This window comes from Nothobranchius furzeri, chromosome 15 (assembly GCF_043380555.1).
Source record: "Nothobranchius furzeri strain GRZ-AD chromosome 15, NfurGRZ-RIMD1, whole genome shotgun sequence".
In the NCBI taxonomy this organism is placed as follows: Eukaryota; Metazoa; Chordata; class Actinopteri; order Cyprinodontiformes; family Nothobranchiidae; genus Nothobranchius; species Nothobranchius furzeri.
In genome coordinates, this window is record NC_091755.1 from 26,937,705 (window position 1) to 26,951,084 (window position 13,380).

The 13,380-nt window shown below is 42.6% G+C and overlaps 1 protein-coding gene across 1 annotated transcript in view; it reads right to left on the bottom strand.

Moving 5' to 3' along the window:
• Positions 1 to 13,380, bottom strand: part of l1cama (L1 cell adhesion molecule, paralog a) — a 36,281-nt gene extending 22,901 nt beyond the window's left edge. Inside the window, exon 1 of the mRNA XM_015967849.3 lies at positions 13,241 to 13,380. The gene's annotated coding sequence lies outside the window, so the exon portion shown is untranslated. The remainder of the gene's footprint in view (positions 1 to 13,240) is intronic.

Sequence of the window (13,380 nt, forward strand, 5' to 3'; positions counted from 1 at the left end):
GCCTCCATCGTGCTGCTCACTTACGTCCACAGCTGATAAGGACGTCAGTTTACAGGCAGAGAAACCGATTAAAACATTAATGTGTTTTGTTTTTGTTTACACTCTGTCATTTTTTAAAATCAAACACTAAAAGAGATATAAAAATAATCAGAGTAAAAGTTCAAAAACACTGATTAAATATGAAAACTTCTTGAAATTTCTCCAAGAATGCATGTCACCTTTCATGCCAGAGCTTTACATTAAATCTTCTTATGTAAAAAAAATAATGGACTAATAAGCATTTTGGTCAATAAGAATGCAGTCTCACAAAATACAGTCAGTTATGGTGAGATCTGTTCTAACACCCATGTTGATAAGACAAGGAATTTAAATGAAGCGAAAGGAATTGAAGTGCCCCCTAGTGGATGGCTGCAGTTATTTTAAAGTATGGCCCAATCCCAAAACTCTCACTTCCACCTTTCAATAATGCAATCCTGTCAAGGGGTGCAAGTTCATAGAGAATCTCAGTTCTCAGTTGTGGAAGGTGAATATGCACCTTTTGCATCCTTGATCATCACTTTGCCGGAGTCTGCATCGATGTGAACTTGGGGCAAGGGTATTACCCACAATCCATTGATGCGTGGGAATTTTGAGAAGAAGGAGGAGCAATGGCTCAAGTGCCTTTTCTGAAAATATGTATTTTCAAATGAACGAAGTTCATTTTCACACGACTGATGATATTTATTCATGCTGGGAATGTTTTAGACTAAGATTAAATGTGAACAGCAATGGATGGAGATTTTATCAAAGAATTGTTTGAAAGTTGTTAAAGAATTTTTCTGGTAGTAAAAACAGCTACCAGCATCCCGACATGTCGATGATGAATGCTCCCGTCCCAATTCAGCACACCTGTGTACTACACACTCAAAGCCTTACTGAGTACCTCCTCCAAGTTTTTTGCCACTCATGCATTTTATCTACGAGCCTCAGCAGAAAACAGATCAAACCAAAACAACCAACAACAAGAAAACAAATCAGACTTTTTCTGTATGCAGAATGAGAAACATATATCCTATGCACATGTTTGCACTCACGAACAAAAGCTCTCATTATGCCGGTGCACCCTTTCCTGTAGGTGTCATTTGGTTCATTTGCAGCAGATTCAGCGCCTGCAGCAAAGTGCACGCTAATTACAGACCCACCCTGAGTGTCGTGTTGAACACACAAAACGTGGTGCATGTAAACACCCCCACAAATACCACACATGCTCCCAGATAAGATAAGGGAAGATTCCACCAAATCATTCAGCAGTAACACATCTCACATGCACTCAGCCAGGTGACTACACCGCTGATGGAGATGCTTCCAGAGGCAGGATGGTTTTGTGTCCATGCAGCAGTAAGTTAATGGTGTTAGCTCAACTAAAGAAGGCAATCATGGCGTTATGAAATTACATGGAGGAGCTATTAGGAGTGACCTTCTCTCTGTACTCCTCCCTGCTTCCTTCCATGCCTCTTTCTTCATCTCACAGTCTTCTGTTTCTCCCTTTTTATCTCCTGCAGACAGCCTCGCCTCTTTTCTCCTCTTCTGAAATGAATACATTTACTCGTATTTCTTCTCATTCTGACGTTCGTTTTGACCTTCAGCACCACCTTCATCTATTTTTTTCTTCTTTTTTTGGATGGTTTTTGCTGTTGGGAAGAGAGGCAGAGTGAAGAGACTTCAGTAAACACAGAGATTTGTCCCTCAGAGAGAAAAATTAGGGGGAGATCAGACAGATGAAAAAGGGGAGATTTTAGAACGTGTGAAGCAGCAAAGCCTTTGGGGATCAAAGCGGACCGAGATGAAAAAAAATAATAAGCCGACATCAGTATAGTGTCTGCTCATGTTTGCCCTGAAACAAGATGCAGCAGCTTAACGCAGCTGGAGATGACAAATCAGCTGCAGCAACACAAACAGTCACAGGACCAGAGGGAGAGCTGCCACTGCACATCCACACTAGAGCCTTTCTAGAAGCAGACATCATCAGCATTTACATGAATGTGTTGTTTTTTTCTTTTCTTTATTCCACTTGCATTGTTATTCAAGTCAGCCGTGCATGAATTCAACATCAAGCTGCAGAAGCAAAACGAGAGCTGTGGTGCTTCCAGATCAAATTCAAGCATGAGGTGAAGCACATGTGTGCACGTCTGGGTCACATCAAGTGAGGTGTGCACGTGGGGGGAGGTTGCAGGTTGCATAAGGAGGAGCCGCACAGACAAGCCGTTCAGCAGACAGAGAGGTGGGAGTGGTCCCTGGGGTCAGGCCTGCACAGAGCTGCAGGACACAGCCGCCAGCCACTTGTGTGACATGCAAGTGCAGGTGATTCTCTCTGTACGGAAAACAGGCCGTCCACAACCTGCATGCATGAGTGTACACGTGAATGTGTGTGATCCATGACCTCCTGTCGATGACTATACTATGAGCTGTCTTCTCCGAGGTAAATTTTACAGTAAACATGACTAGATAAAGCTATTTCACCATCTCTGCAGTAATTATTGTGAAGGGTTGTTTTGGATGGATGCAGTCCTATTTTCCCACCACTTCATGGAAATGAGATGCTGAAAGGGCAAAGGTCAATCAAGCCATCATGACACATTTGGATGGAAAAGCCCCGGTGGCTCAACAACTTGCTGCGACATGCTGCCGTCAGACATGTAATGACAGGATTAATGAAAACATACAGATGATGCTTTTCTCTGTGCCAGGCAGGCAACGCAAGCTAACAGCTTCTTTGTGCATGGAAAAAAAGTTTAGCTCATTAAAGATTGATTTTTGACTAAATAGACTTGTGTCAAAGTAACTGGCGATTGGGAAAAAATTGTTTTAACCATCAAGTTGCATCAAACAACTTAAAAAATACATATATATTTTTGGGCACATTTGAAGTTGTTACCCAGGTTAGAAGACAACTTCCAAAGCCATTATTATCTGTCGTTCACCTTTTTAATGGTGGACTCATCTAGTGCATGACAATCAAACCCAGCTTTACCCTGTAAAGTCTAAAACTGCATCTAGGTGTAACATGAGAGCCACTTTTACTTGTATTCCTTCCTCTTTTGTTTTTGCTTTTCTTAAACAATTTTTTCTCTCCTCAAAATCCAGCAGTGAGGCCATTTCTGTTGAACTCAAAGGGTCTGCCAAATTTTTGAAGGTTTATGTAGAAATTAAATTTACCTGTAAAGGAAAATCCTGCTTGGGGTAACAGATGGCTCAGCTGTCAGAGCTGCTGTCCCGTGTACTTAGGTTAAAGGTCAGGTTGCCAATATAATCATCACATCTTCATCTGTTCCACCCAATGCAGAAACCATAATCGATGCACCTCTGTGGAACGGCTGCACACACACACACACACACACACACACACACACACACACACACACACACACACACACACACACACACACACACACACACACACACACACACACACACACACACACACACACACACACACGCTGCAGTAGACTGCTGGTTTGGTTAATCATCAAGTCACAGGAGTCAGTTTAAGACGTGTGCCTGCCGTTCAAATGTGTGTCTAACGATGAACGACAGCAGAGGTTGCATGCTGATTAAACCTCAAACAGTTATCACCTTGCTTGAACACACAACCTGTGTGTGTGTGTGTGTGTGTGGCTGTTTACCCCGAGGTGTGGCAGGTCAGTGTTGTTATGCATGACTCACTTTGTTTGTTGGTGTGTGTGTGTGCATGTGTGTGTCAATGCCTATGCTTCCCTTCTCTTTCCTCACCTCACAATCACCATGACAACCTCCTGACTCCCGCTCAGCCGCACACTGCAAATATTTCTCTCCCCACCCCCTCACACATGCTCACCCCCCCCCCTCACTCTGTCATATATCTCCCCTCTCCTCCTTCATCTCTCGTCTCCCGCGTCTCCATCCCTTTCTCTCCCCAGTATCTCTGCCTCTTCTCCCGTCTTCTCAGTTGAAAGAGTTCCTCTTTTCTGTGTCTCGTCTTTGCTCAACGTCTATCTTTTATTTGTGCGCCCGCCTTTTATTGCTGCTCCCTGCTGATTGCTTTCTGACATTAGTATGTAACACCACTTTTCCCTCTTCTCCATCAGGTTTATACCTCTTCGCTCTAGAAGAAAAACTGTGTGGACCACATCTGTCCTGCGCTACATCCTCATTACGAGCTCCCCTCTAAGATAATCCACAATGCAATTACAGGTAGCTCCTTATCGGCCTCTGCCATCAGACTCTGTGTACCTGGAGAGGCCGGCCAGTCTAAGGGGAAATCTGCAGATGCAGTCCATCCACACTAAGTGGCTCGCAAATTCCCATCACATCTACCGTCATCATCAGGAAACCGACTTTGCTCAGTAACTAAATCCAATCATTACCAATAGAGCCCAGAGCTGAGCTGCGCTTGAGGCAGAGCAGCTTGTGGACAGGGCCAAACACAGTCAAACGGCTCTGTGTGTTATCTGAAGCGTGCAGTCCTGTTTCTGCTTCAGACCCCCGTCTATAAACTCCCCCTGTCCCTCTCCATCCCTGTTTCTACACACGGCTCAAACCCTTCCACGCAACACTCCATATCGGAGCAACAAAAAAGAGATCAAGGACGTGACATTTTCTGCAGCGTGTTCCAATTTTCACCGTATTGCAATATGAAAGAGGGTAAACACGCAACCTGTTCCATCAGTCGACGTGTGCATCACCTCCAGTCAGACGTTTAAAGAGAGTGACTACCATATCAGGACTTTTTTAAACATCCATTCTGAGAGGCAGACTCGGAGTGAATAAGCAAAAAAATGGCAAATGCACTTGCATCTCCACTTTATTTATATATATTATTTTGCAGAGCTTCACCGCTCGCTTCCTTCCTCACTTGTCTTCCTCCCAGGGTTCTGTTTGCGAACAGAAACACTCAGCTGTGAGTGTTTCTCCTTTATCCTACAATTTTACTTCAGTTATGGCAGATGACAAAAGATTTTGTGTCCAATTCCAGGGAGAGAGAAACAGAAGCAGAGAGGTAGACTGCGGAGATGCAAAGAAAACGGTGGCGACCTTTACCTGAGGCAAAAAAAAACCAAATTAGATTTGTAGAGTTGACCCAACAAACTCTGACAATCTTTATGTACTATTCTCACACACACACACACGTGCACACACACACACACACACGTGCACACATACACACACACACACAGCTTTTACACCCACAGCTAGGTTTTAAGGCATCGTTTTTCACACGGATACTTTTCATTGGAAAAATAAAAAATAGGTAAAATTCTGGAGCACTAAATCCCCTGCTACAATGGCAGGTATCTAAATCAGCTCCATCCAATAATAACACTGTTTAAAATATGCTGATTTTGCTTCTTCCTATATAGGACACCCCTCACAGCAACTCTCACCAGCTGCTACAGCTTCTGCATCACAACATTTCTCAAACAAAACTTATTTTTCATTTATTCACACTGAATAATAAAAAGCGTTCCTGACACATGCGGAGGCGGCTAGGGGAAAAAGCGAAACAAAAATCAAAACAGGGAACAGTTTTTTGCAGGTGGTAAGAACTCTGCCGCTGCCGTTTGCTTCTGTGTCCTCTTTTCAACAACTGGCTTGTTGTCAAAATAACAAAAGGAAATCCAAAAAGAAGCGAGGGAGTGGAGAGAAGATTAAGCTGTCGTACACTGGAGGCGTGCATCTCCCTCTGTACATACCGACATCTTAATCACTGCAGGATCTTTGACCTTTAACCTCCCACTGCCCCTAACTGTCTCTTTATCTCTTCTCCTCTGCACACTTCCTGCTCTTTGCCCTGAGCAGAATCAAACTTTAATGGCTCCATCCACCTCGTTAAACGGATGCTGATAGTGAAAGCCCTTTCATTCTCTCCTGCCCCACCTATCAGCCTGCAGGATGATGCCTTTAGCTCCTGCGTATAACTTACCCAGTTAAGCTCATTAACAGCATCCGGCTGATTTTTTTCCAGTTACTTTAACTTATAGAGGTTTGTTTTTGCTCCTCCTGGTGACATCTGCTCTGTTTTCCCTTCCTCCCCTTGTTGCTCCTCTGTTTTCTCCTGGGGATTTACCCCCTTTCATCTGTTTCTTACGTCAACAACAAGCCTCACCCCTCGTCTCCTTGGTGCTCCGTCAGTAAGTCCTCAGAAAAGAGCTCAGTAGAGTTTGGTCGCAACAGCTCTATTCTCTCCGCAGTGCCGCAGAGCGCTGAGGCGGATGTAAACAAACAAGTTTTAAAACAAAATTCAGAGTCTCATTATGGCAGCTCGGGGTTTGTGTGATGCCTGATTAATTATAATAAATTCAGAGAGAGAACTTTGATGATACAGAGAAGTCAGATGAGGTGAATGGGACAAACAGTGTTGCAGAAAACATCCTGTTCGTACTGTTATCACGGCTGTGAGCAGAAACAAGCAGATAAGAGGGAGAGTGATTCCAAAGATACAAGAAAATTATGTTAACCATAATTTGCTGTGTGATATGCTAATTAATCACAACTTTATTTTTCATAAATAAATCAGGAAACGTCTTTCTACAAAGATGTATAAGCCATATTCTACCTACCAGTAAACTACAGAATCGATTTCAAAGCGCTTCTACTAGTTTATAAATCACCCAGTGGCATGAGGCCAGAGAACAAGGCAGATCTCCTGCCTGTAAATACGCCCAGCAGGGCTCTGAGATCCTTGGGAAACAGTCAGCTGGTAGAACCTCGGGTCAGAACTGAAAAGGGTGACGGATGGATTCAGCTTCCTTATGACCTCAAATTTGTCTCATCTCTAGTAACTTGGAAATCAACATTGAAAACTTTCACGTGTTTTTAATTTGATCTAACTTTATTTGTACATTTTAATTGCGGTGTCACATCGATTTTAATGCTCTTGCTATTCTCGCTATTGGAAGCACATTGAATTACCTCTGTGTATGGAATGTGCCGTACAAATAAAGCTGCCTTTAATGACACACTAGAATGTTTTTATGGCAAATTAAACAACGATAATAAATAAAGCTAAATTCCTGGTAGGCTCTTTTCATTTTGCATGGATATAAGATACCTGCGTTACATGTTTTGTTGAAACATGATAAAATTAGACTTAAAGTGAATCTTTCTGTCATTTTTATCTTTTATCTTGACACTTCTCTCTTTCCTCTTTTTACACCTTTCACACATTTCTCTGAACTTGACCCTGCTGCTCAAAAACACTTTTTGTTTTGTTTCTCTCTTCTCATCCTCCCTCTTTGTCTTCAGGGCTCTTGTCTCACATTACCCTGTTTTAACCTTGTATCCCCCCCCCCCCCCCCCCCTGCTGTCCTCCATCCAGCGCCTGCATGCATGCGGTGGGTGTAGTGTGTGTAATAGGATGGCACAGTAGGTGCGATTAAATTAGGCTAGTGTATGGGGATTACAACCCACTCCAAACGTGATCCCTTCCCACACTCTGTAATCCAACTCTAATGAATATATCATGGCCGACTCAGCAGATAAAACCGCCTGCAAGATCCTACAGTCACAACAACAACGTTGCAACACAGACGAGACAAATTCGCAGACAGCTTTTTTTTCCTTGCATCACCTATTTGAGGATGCTGCGTCAGTTCAAGTGTGTCTGGGTGCTCGCGCTTCATGCCCCATCTGCTTCAGTTATAGTTAGTTTAAATGAAGTGTGTATGCAGAGTGGGAAAGAGCCCAGGGATACAAAATCAATACGCTTAAATGTAAACATGCCAAATAAATAAGCCATTAGCTGGATTCATAACACTCAGAGTATGTGAGACAATAATGTGCATCTCAAACACCCCGCGGTCACGCTAGCAAACTCAATTTGGCCGCTTTTCTGACCGTAGAGCTGGACTGAAAATACCAAATCATGTTTCCTCTTATTCCAGAATAATTTAGTGTGTGGATCTCATTAGTCTACGTCCTAATTTAAAAGTCTTTTTTTTAAGTTCAAGGGAAGTTTTGTTTGATAAGTAAAATCTCGGATCATTAAAACTTCTGCAGGTTTGACATCAGGATTCAGTCCGTTCCTTCAGGGAGAATGAGAAAAAAAAAACAACTCGAGCTGTGCCAGAATATAAAAGTCTTTAGTTTATGCAAAACAATGTTCAGTCAGGACAGTAAAAACGTATCCTCTGCAACAGATACATCTGTAATCAGATGTAGCTTCAGTCTGTTTGCACTGAAACTCTTTCAGTGAGCTTATCTGTGGCAGAGATATGAGCCCTCCCATGGACACGAGAAACATTTACGTTTTCTAAAGTGGGAACAGACAAGAAAACATGAGCTACGTATTAATAATACATTACAATAAACCTAAAACCCTTTCAAAACCTCAACAGTTCTGTAAAACATAAAGAACCAGAGCTGCAGCGCTGAGATAGACCCCCCCCCCCCCACACACACACACACACACACACACACACACGCACACACACGCACACACACATGCACCCCCACAAAGTTTCATTAAAAATGCAGCTGGTCTCTCAGCAAAAAAAAAATCAATAAATTAGTAAACAAATGCTGCAATGGGTGTTTAATGGAAGACCCTATGAAACACACACACACACACACACACACACACACACACACACACAGTGGAGTCGAAATGTGGTCAGGGACATTGTCAACGTTGTTAGAAAAACAAGATTAAATTACAGTGAATTTAGACTTCTAGCTTTAAAATCCTTCCAAATACAGGTGCTAGTTTCAGGGCGCCCCCAGAACATCTTTATAGGGGGGCCAGTGAAGATTTTTAGGGCGGCACACTAAACTGGTCCCTGTGACCACTCTGGGAGAGTCCTGTCATTCATTTTCCTCAAAAAAATAAACAAATCCAATGCATTTACCTCAACAACACTACCTCAGAATAAAGACAGTTATTGTTTCAAACATTTTCAAACGGTTTTAAAAGGACACCTGTTGTCTCAATAAAGATATTTAAAAATCCATAGGGATTTATTCTTTTCAATTCAAAGATACTTTATTAATCCCAGAGGGAAGTTAGAATTTTTTGGTAAAGGGTTAGGGTTAGGTGTGAACCTCAGTGACCAATTTGAATAATTTATTAAATGAATTATTCATTAAAATGCATATTATTGGCTTTAACATTTATGTCTTCATTGAAGAAGATGAATATATGTTTTGTGTGACAAGGAATGGGATTTATTATCTGGGGGTGGGGGCAACCCTGTCCACACTTTGGGGGCACCACTGGCTATTTGGGTACAAATCAGACCCATAAAGACCAACTTTACACTAAACACCTGCTACAGAATCACCTGATTAAAACCAGAGCTCTGACCCAAACAGCCTGAAGACAGAGTCATCCACTTTAATGATCATTTTAGCTTCCTGTTACGGACCGTAAAGCTTTTAAAAGAAAATAATCTGTAAAACCAAAACCATAATACTATTTAACTAATGTTGATGAGCAATATTCCACAACCAGACAAAAGCTTTTACAGATGAAACGCAATTACATCACACTTTGCCTATTTAATTCATCCATCTCATGGATGCTATAAAACTAGGATTCATGTACTGACACAAGTACGCAGAGGAGGATCTTTGAGCGTCTACACAAGACGTTGTAGTCATTTGGGAGACATGGAGGCTGTGTGTTCTAATTATAGTTCCTGTTGGGGACAATGGAGGCTCTTTATGGAGCTGACGCTGTGGGGAATTCTCTGTTACTGAAACAAAGATGGAGTTTTGTCAACGTCCGTCGACATGACAAGATGGTCAAAGGTCAAACAGAAGGACTGATATGAAATCTCATAACCCCCGTCATTTATGCTGTGTGTAGCTTTATTGTTACGTTGGTTTCTGCTGTTTGTTGTTGTTTTGCAGTGATGCTAACGGCACAAAGAATAGTTGTTTTTATTTAGTATCCCTTTCTAATATAATTTCTAATTAAAATCTTAATGGATTTCTCTGCTGTGGTGCTGTTTTTTTCATTTTAGCCATCAAAATCTCAGGAAATCAGCACTTCTCTGCCTCTCATTCCATCACTCTGGAAGCTGTAATGGGGTAATTCACTCTGCCAAATTAAATTCATTTCCATACGTGGAGCCTGTGTTTGAGCACCAATCCACATCTCAGGTTCAATTGTCTAATAGGGTTGAATTTATGAGTCTTTGTCTGCAACCCTCTTTCTGGGAAGGCTAATATAAGCCATTATTTTGATTAAGCCCTCCTTTTTGCGCCTCCTGCATGAATACTGATAAGAATTGTTGAATTAAACAACTTTGTGACATGAGGAATTTGGGAAGAAGGTAAATGCATGAAGGGAAATGGCATCTTTAAGGTTGAAAGGTTTGATCTGGGTATCTAACAAGGAAAAAGGCTTCATGCTGTCGCTGCATGTCATCTAAAACCGACCAGCTTCATGCTGGATGTCTTCCACGCTGCCTCAGCTCACCTTTGCAAATTTTAATCTCCCCTCCCACTGGCTTCCTTCCCTCTTCTCCTATTCTCTGTAATCACGTACCCATGGCTTGCCTGTCAATCTGTCTGACCCTTAGCTCTCCTAAATCACCAGAATGTGTTTCCAACAAACTCTGACAGTGTGTCTACAAGATCCCCTACTTGACACCCCCTGGGCCGACTCCCATCTGCACAGCCCAAATCAAACAGCCAAGCTCCAGCCTGATGAGCTGGTGGAGGGAGGGGAATCTCCATCCTGACAGCCTCCTGAATGTGAAAGGGATTCTAAATGCACGCACGCACACACACACACACACACACACACACACACACACACACACACACACACACACACGTGCATGGCTTCAAAAAGGCACACAAGCAGGAGAAAAACTCTGGGGAGTTCCCTCGTGAGTCTTTGAATCAGTGCCTGTGAGTTTGTAACTACTATCCTACTCAAAGGGAAATTAAAAGGGAAGCAGACATGAAAGTATCATTGTTGACACTTCAGTCAGAGCGATGCTTTTCCCTCTTAACCTGTATCCTACCCAGCTGCTGCTTCTGCTCCTAATGGATGAAACAGCAGAAAGTGCTGAGTGTGGTTTCTGATCAGGAGTGGACGTTTAAGTAATCAGAGCGGTGAGCCGACGTTGAAGAATCGTTAGTTTGGTGCACTGCAACAGGATATCTGCAGAGCGTTTGTTTGGGTTGCAGACAAGGCCTGCTACAGATGCTTTTGTGTTTGTTTGACGGGACTGGCGCTGATGCCTTGTGGCTATAACAGGTGTCTGTGGAGCAACAGAGCAGGCCCGATCCCTGCAACTACGCCTCCACCTACACAACGCCTGCTCAGGTGAGCTCTGCAGCAGAAACATACCTGATCAGACTTGTAATCTGTCAATAGAGTGAACCTTTTAGGAATATCTCCTCCCCCATTAACATGGTGCTTTCCCCTTGTGACCATCCTAATTCCCCCCACCTGTTCCTGTCAATGTTTATTTAAAGTGATTGACATTTTAAAAAATGCTAATTTCTTTGCTTTTACCAGAAAGTCCACACTGGCCCAGCTTCATGGTTTTATGCACAGCTTACAGCAATCTCCCCTGTCTGTTTGTTGCTGATCCCCATCTCTCTGTCCTTCTCTCCTCACAAAAATCCCCGTTCTCATCCATCTCTTTGACAGAACGGCTCAATTAAATGGTCAGCGTCAGAGGAAAATTGCGTTCTGCACCGTGCTGTAGCGAGGGTAATCATAGACTCCACGTCTTGCTGCTCTGACAACAGAATCACTGCAGCAGCAGCTCCCATGACAGCCACCCAGACCCTGCTGCTGCCACACAAACCTGTCAGCATTAAATAGTATGATAATGTGACCAGAAGTGGGTCCCGGGAGCATCGCTGCCACACAGAGGATCCATAAACACAGCAGCTGCATCTTGGTCTATTGTGTGCAGCGTGGTTATGGATGTTGCACAGATGGGACAGGAACTCAGAGCAGGCTCACCACTTCCTAAAACCGGCATCAGCTCTCCTGACTCTTTCAGCTAAGGACTCTCATATCAGAGTCATTTCTGCTCGTCCATAAAACACAAAACGTTCAATAACATGGTCATGGTCCGAGGTTTGAGGAGCTCCTTCTGGCTATGCAGGATTTTAGATCATTAACCAGAATAGTGGAGAAATCCCATCCAATGGGAATGGAAAGGAAGGTCTAAAAGCAGGCATCTGTGTTGCATACAGCAGGTGAGCGGCTGCTTTTCTCTGGAACACCTCCAGTCTGCTGTAGGCGCTGCCCCACCCTGTTTTCCCTCTGATATCTCCCTCAGAAAGAAAAGCTCTCTCTCTGTCTGTCTCCTGTTGATATCCTCATCAATTCTTCCCTCTTTTCTTTTTTATGTCATTGTTTGTTCCATGTTTGCTCCAAAAACTGACCCGCTGCAGCTGCAGGAGATTAGGAACTGTTAGAAACTGTTGTCGTCTGGGCTGCTATCTGAGTTTCGTGTTCTGCATCAATGAAAGTCCTCGTTGCACATCGCAATCATGGGCTGTACTTAACATTAACCCTCTCAGCTTGCAGCTGGGGGAGGGGAGAAGAAAAAATTAAGATTCTTATCAAAAGAAAGCAAGCACAAGAAGGCATGAAAAGCAGAATTCAATGGATGTTTCCAGCTTGCAAAAAGAAATGCAGAAAACATCTTTAAAAAGTAAAATAAAAACTTGAAAATGCATCATGATTTCACGTCACACCTAGTTTTTATTCATCTGTCATCCTAACTTTAGTTTTAATTAGAAATCAAACAGAACAGAATAATAAAGTAATAAAAGGATGATAATTAAATGGTTTCATGAGGTGATACAACCTATTCCAGCTCAGCCGTTTGTTTAATATTAATGTCGGAGGAGACCCTGTTGCATGCGGTGCTCTGAATGCAGATTTAAAACAATCATGAATGCAAACAGTTTCCCTTAAAGTAAATCTACAGTTTGATATCACAATAATCAATTTAGCGTTATAGTTGATGCATTTGAACATTCACATTTACATTTTTATTATTATAATTATCAAGAGTGATGTAATAATTATAATATTTTTCTAGTGATGAGATAGCAGCAACATAAACAGATGTAATAAAGAGGTTGTTAACGTGTTTTCAATAAAGCAGGAAGTTGTTTTTATCTTGATGTTGATGAAGTAAAGGTGAGACGCCAGAAGCAGCCACCTCCACCTCAGCTCACAGCGTTTCTGTTTCCATTTAACGACCCTCCTCATCATCAGAGAAACAAAAAATGAGCCCCATACCTTCACAGAGAGGTGTTCTTCCTCTGGAAACTCCTCAGGTTCCTTTTTCTTGCCCTCTTCCTTATCTACTTGTGTCTTTTCTTCCTCCTCTCTATGAAATTGATTGTGCCCCTCTCCTCTCTGCTGATGCTGCAGTGATA